Consider the following 5881-nt stretch of genomic DNA (forward strand, 5'->3'; position numbering starts at 1 on the left):
GCCCACCGCGGTGGGAAACGCTTTTTTAAAAAACATCTTTTTGTTGTTATTATTAATCTTCCCTGGGGTACAGGGATGTGGCCGTGAGCCGTCCCCAGGTGCGCAAGAACGCGTTAAACCCACCACCAACCCACACACCCCCCCCTTCCCGAAAGTGAAGGTGAAAAAACGTTTAGTTTTAAATATCTTTATATTATTTCTCTCCTTCTGGCCGGCTGAAAAGTGGTCTCTTCACCGCTGGCCTCAGCCACCGTACACGTGCGCTTCCTGAAAATTCTGATTTAAGCCAAATGTTTTGACTTTCCGTACAACTGCGCACAATTTGGAGGCTGTCGAATGGTTGTAAGAGCCGAAGTGTGCCTGGCTGCGAATTATCCGGGCTGTCTCTTCTGGAAGTATGGCCTGGGTTATTTTTTTTTTTAAGCTTGCATCAAAATAAGTACATGTGCTTGTAATTTGCCAATTGAAAACACAGCTTTTTTTTCCTTTTTATTTCTTTTTTTTTTTAGGTCAAATCGTTAAACAGCCGTCATGTTACAATAGGAACAAATATTCTCATGAACCGTTGCACCAGATAATGTAAAGCAGGTAATGGCCAGATTTTTCAAGCTTTCAATGGTTTAATAAAGGATTTATGGAGCACTGAGAAGCTGTGTTTGTGTACAAGGCAGAGAATGGAGTTCCTCGGTGCTATGGATACTGCATTAACCTGGTAGCTAACGACCTGTCGCAACTCCTGCCAAAGGTAAACAGATGATAATTGAGGGAGGGGAACACACCAGCATCATACTTCATGGATAATGGTGAAATTAGGCCATCTGTTACAGAAAGGCTCAGACTATTTTCTTACGTGATCCTTAATTTACTTTCATATGTTAAAGTTTGTTGATGTTTTCAGGCGAGCGTTTAATGGTGGCTGCATGGCAGTTAGCAGTTGAACAGTGCAAATTTAGTGCTAAGTACTTAGTAATGAAAATCTTAATCATTAGCTGATTAAAACTTTAGGCTGAAGGTGGCTGGAGGAGATCTGTCTGCAGTGATAAAGGTACCTTAACTTGTTTTACAGCCTTTCAGTGAAAAAGAAAATACACTATCTTTAAGGTGTTAGACAAACAAGATTTAGTTTTCGAATGTCAGTGTTTACAGCGCTAAAGAGAAAGATAAAGTGCCATTACATTTTAAAATAGCTAATTTGGATTAAGAGTCGTGACAGTTTTATCCAGCCTCCTTTCTAAAGTTCAGTTAAATGCAGTCAGAGAAAAACTAAAGATCCTTTCTAATTAAAAATAGAGGCACCAGTATCAATACAAATAAATAGAAGTGCAAGTATGTGAATCCAGTTGTTTATGTAAGGGAATATACAGGCTTGCTTTTCTTCATAGTTGAACAGTAAATCTAACATACTAAAAGTACAAAGCATGCCATGTATTCAGGGGTGTTTTCTGTTCCCCCCTCAAAAACCCCCCAACTTCTATAAAAAACATTATCATCAATAATTTGTGTTATACAAATACTTTATCTACATTCTCTTGGGAATAAACATTTTGTACAGGCCCGATGATATAAATTAATCATTATGTATGACTTACAAAAGAGAAAAAAATTTTCATTTTGTACCTATCACTAATGTATAATATCCTACAGATAACACAGTTCCTATGTTTGCCTTCTGTGTCAGTTCTTTAAGGTGCAAGTGGAAGGATTTTGTTATCATGGTCAAGGTGACAAATCTTCCTTAGTCTTTAGAATTCCTGTAGATCACTGGTCTTGTCTGTGAGACCAAGATTTGCAGCCATGTAATTACCTCCTGATAAATGCACCATGCAGATTTTCAGGAAAGCTTATGCTGGGAGTTAACACCTTTAACTGGCATACTACCAGTTTATATTGTAGATAGACACTGGTGCAAACTTGTCCAATGTCTTGACCCTTTAAATAAAAATTGTGCTTGCAGGTTTTTTAATTTTCAAAACAATTGGCTGTTTCCTTGAGCTCTTATTGTGGTAATAAAGACACCTCATTTTTCCACTGCAGTACACAAAGAGCCTGGTCCTTTGCAAGGGGATATAGTTATATGACACTTCTGAAAATTGAGTTCAAAAAAGCTTTAACTTCTCAAGGTATAAATGCATATGCAGTGCAGAATAAGCTTGTGCTGACAAATCACAGGCATGCTGCATTACACTTGGGCTATAGCTTTGAAGGAGTTGAAGGAAACGTCCTCTAATCAGTTTCTAGTAGTCACAATTTCCCAGGCTGAACCTCTTGGAGATTTTGTTCTTTCATTATATTTCCTTGCAATTTTAAATTAGAAAATATCTTTTAGCAGTTTTGGTTTCAATGGCGTATCCAAGAAATATCAAAGATGCACAACTAGAGCAAATAAAAGTATTCATTTATTAGTGACTCCTGTTTCATTTGGTGTCCAAAATTTTATTGCTTCTTACTTTCAACTTTTATTGACATATTGTGTTAAACAGTATCACAATATCACAATTAATATCTCTCTTTCAACTCAAAGGCATTTAAATAAATGTAGTCATAGCATGCTGTCCTAGAAATATTTAAATATTTTGGAGATTATCAATTAGTTACTAGGCCAAAAGATAATTTGCAATTCAAGCACTTTTTCAAGATCACTTATTCAGCAGTAACGGAATTGAGTGCCCCTGGCTTTAGGCATGTGCTGGAGTTCTGAAGGTGAAGGAAGTTTTGTTTTGTTGCCACAGCAGGGACAGTGAGTGCTGGGCAAGCCAAGGCCTTGAGCTGCAGTTGCTGGAGGTGCAGGGTGTGAGACAGAGGCCAGGAACAGGCAGTGTGTGTGGCATTACTCAGTGCAGCAGTGCAGAGCTGCCTTCTTGGAGAGCAGGGTCAGTGCTGTTGACATTTTGGGGTATTTGTTGCCATTAGACACGATGAGGACCAGCAGTCCCTGTGCTGAAGCTTTGCCATTGCCCTGGCAAAGGCAAAAAGCAGCCCATGAGCACATTTAATCTCATAGATCTCCATGGCAGGAGCCTTCTGCCTATGTTTCTTTCCTATATGGATGCTAAGGATTGATTGCTTTCTAAATTCCTTTCTTGTACCCATTTTTGTTTTGGGATTTTATATAATAACCTCTCTAGTGTGTATTTTCCTGCATGCAGATTATCTTGGTGGCAATGTTAACTGAAAGTAGTGCTAAAGTGAAGTTACATGAGGGTAGTCTATGTGTTAATCAGATATTCCCAAATTAGCAGAGCAGCACAGCATGTTTGCAGTGTTTATTGTACTAAGGTGTTGAATGAGTACTGTAATAGGCCATATAGAATGTACAGATGTAGATTTCCTTGTTTCACAGACTTTTCCATGTATTAGGGGTGAACACTGAAGACATTAACAGTTTAAACCACGAATACATTGGTGAAGTTACTGCTGCCCATTGTCCTGTTTTGATGTAGCACTGATGCAGAGATACCTGCTCAGTGTTATCCCTATCACCATGACACTTTCATGCTGGCAACTGGCAGCCCATCACCTTTGGCCAACAGTCCGTGGTTTTGTTTGGATCAACAGAGAGTAATTGTTGTTTTCAACCTGTCTGAACCTATCCTTAGCTATGTTAAGTACAGCTAGACATGGACACTGATCTTCAGCATGCCAGTCCATATCATCACAACTGTTAAGAAAAATCTTTATCAGCATGTATGTGTTTATGTCTTTGACCATGCAGCATATTGCATGCTGTTTCATATGGACAAGCTGCTGATCTAGAATTAAGACATAATGAAATATGAAATTTAAAATAAATTTTATATCAATTGTAGCACATTCATTGTGAAATGATAGTAGTAAATATGTTCTAGAAAACTCGGACATATATTTGCTAATTAATTTGAATGTAAATTCTTTGAAAATGGTTACTTGAAAATTTTGATGTGCATTAGAATCACTTTTAAATTATCTTGAAAATGAGAAGGTACAGGCTTTTCAGACTTTGTGTAACCCCATATAAAAATGGAGTAATGGTATTTTTTATAAGAAAAATGGCTCCTTGAGAAAAAGAAAATAATCTGCTTTGAGAATTTGAAATAGAATTAGTCTCTGTCCAAATGAGGGACGTCTTAAGTGCAGCTACAGTTTATGGCTTAAATACTGATCAGAGTAAAATATGATTACTTGATGAAAAAACAGTTAAATATAAATCTTCTTGGTACTATGAGTTACACCAGCCTGTTTACCAGGTACACTTTCAGATAGGAGAAGAATGGAGTAAATGTCACTTTTGTTGCAAATACTTACTTGTGTTTGCATCATTTGTGTTGAGCAGAAGGAAGGGAAGTGTAATTGAGGGAGCAAAAGGAAGAGGAAAGTTGAACACATGAGGGAGTGAGATACATCTTCAGGGCAAGACAGAGGCCACGAGAAAGGAAAATTGAGGAGCATGTCCCTGCTGTTTTCCAGTGTTGGGATGATAAAAACCAGCTGTATACCAGTTCTCAGCAGCTAACGTGCTTCAGCTTGGTATAAGTAACTTCAGTGAACCAATAAATTTATCTATAGAAGTTATATGTCTCTAATTATCTTCCCCATCAGCATGATTTAATTTAAACATTGCTGACATTCAGAATAAAATAAATCTAATCTATGTAGAAACACACAGCTTGAGGATTCAAAACATATTAACTCTGCTATCTATTGATAACATAGTATTACTATGTTTTTAAACAGAAGCTTAATCTCACTTAGAAGTATAAATTTCAAAATACATTTATAATCAGAATTAATGTTTAACACAACAAAGCAAAAATATAGTTTTTTGCAATATGTGTTTCTAGATCTTACAGAGTTAAGCTTTAGCCTTAACAAGCCAAGTCTTAGCTTTTGAGGAGCTGTAATGTAGGTTTGAATGTTAAATTCTTCTGCATTTCAAATTGCTGACTTATGTTTAATCTTCATGTAATTATTGGTCAGTGATAATCACAATGTGGTAAGTTATATAGCAATGGAAACCTTGAAGAGTGAGTTTTTTTTCATTTTGGCAGAGAAGTGACTATTGATATTTCCACTCTCTCCTGGGGCTGAAGAATAAAGTTTGTTAAGGGTTGAATAGGCCAGATAGATAATGCTACTACTGTTTTCAGCAGATGCTAATGCAGTGTTTTATTTTGCATATGTATTAATCTTTGCTGCCTCAGTACAGAGTGGTGAGGGTAACTATGTCGGTCCTAAAGGGTAATTTCATTCTTTTTTAAGGCATGCCATTATTCTGTTAACAGTAATTGCTCTTTTTTTGAATGATTAATTTGATCACATGAACTGTTTCTAATTATGTTGGTGACTGGCAATTTCCTGTACTGCGAAATTGTAGTTGTGATCATATCCTATTTACTCTGTGTATATGCCTTGAGAAAAATGCTCACTGACAGGCATTTTCAGAAATTGCCACTAATTTCAGGAGCTGTTTGGAGACTTTACATAAGATGCTTAGCACTTGTTTTACATTGGTGTTGAGTATGTGCAAATGTACTTGACAAATAAGGGCCGAAACAACTGGATGTGAGGCAAGGATGAGCAGGTTTGCAAATGCAGCCTATCTGCTACATTAGCACCTGTGCTGTCACTGCTGTGGAAACTGAAAAGAGTGGGATGTGTTTCTTGTACATTTTACAATATTCTTACACTCCAGCTGGATGTGCTCGCTGCTGTAAGCTCTGTTTGCTCGCTTCAGTTACTGTTAATGAGCCACAGCCTGCAGTGCCAGCATTGAGAGGCTCCTGCCTGGTGAGCCAGCCCTGGTAGGGAGCAGGGGCTGCTGGGCTGCCTGCAGGAGTCACACTGCATGCAGTGACAGCAGGAGTCACACTGCATCCAGTGACAGCAGGAGTCGCAGCGCATCCAG

General features: G+C 37.9%; 1 protein-coding gene across 1 annotated transcript in view; it reads left to right on the forward strand.

Annotated features, from left to right (window-relative positions):
* The first annotated feature begins 668 nt into the window (after positions 1 to 668).
* The window catches only part of LETM1 (leucine zipper and EF-hand containing transmembrane protein 1), a 52870-nt gene continuing 47657 nt past the window's right edge, over positions 669 to 5881 (forward strand). Inside the window, exon 1 of the mRNA XM_031062712.1 lies at positions 669 to 745. The gene's annotated coding sequence lies outside the window, so the exon portion shown is untranslated. The remainder of the gene's footprint in view (positions 746 to 5881) is intronic.

Source organism: Geospiza fortis, unplaced genomic scaffold, assembly GCF_000277835.1.
Source record: "Geospiza fortis unplaced genomic scaffold, GeoFor_1.0 scaffold730, whole genome shotgun sequence".
Classification (NCBI taxonomy): Eukaryota; Metazoa; Chordata; class Aves; order Passeriformes; family Thraupidae; genus Geospiza; species Geospiza fortis.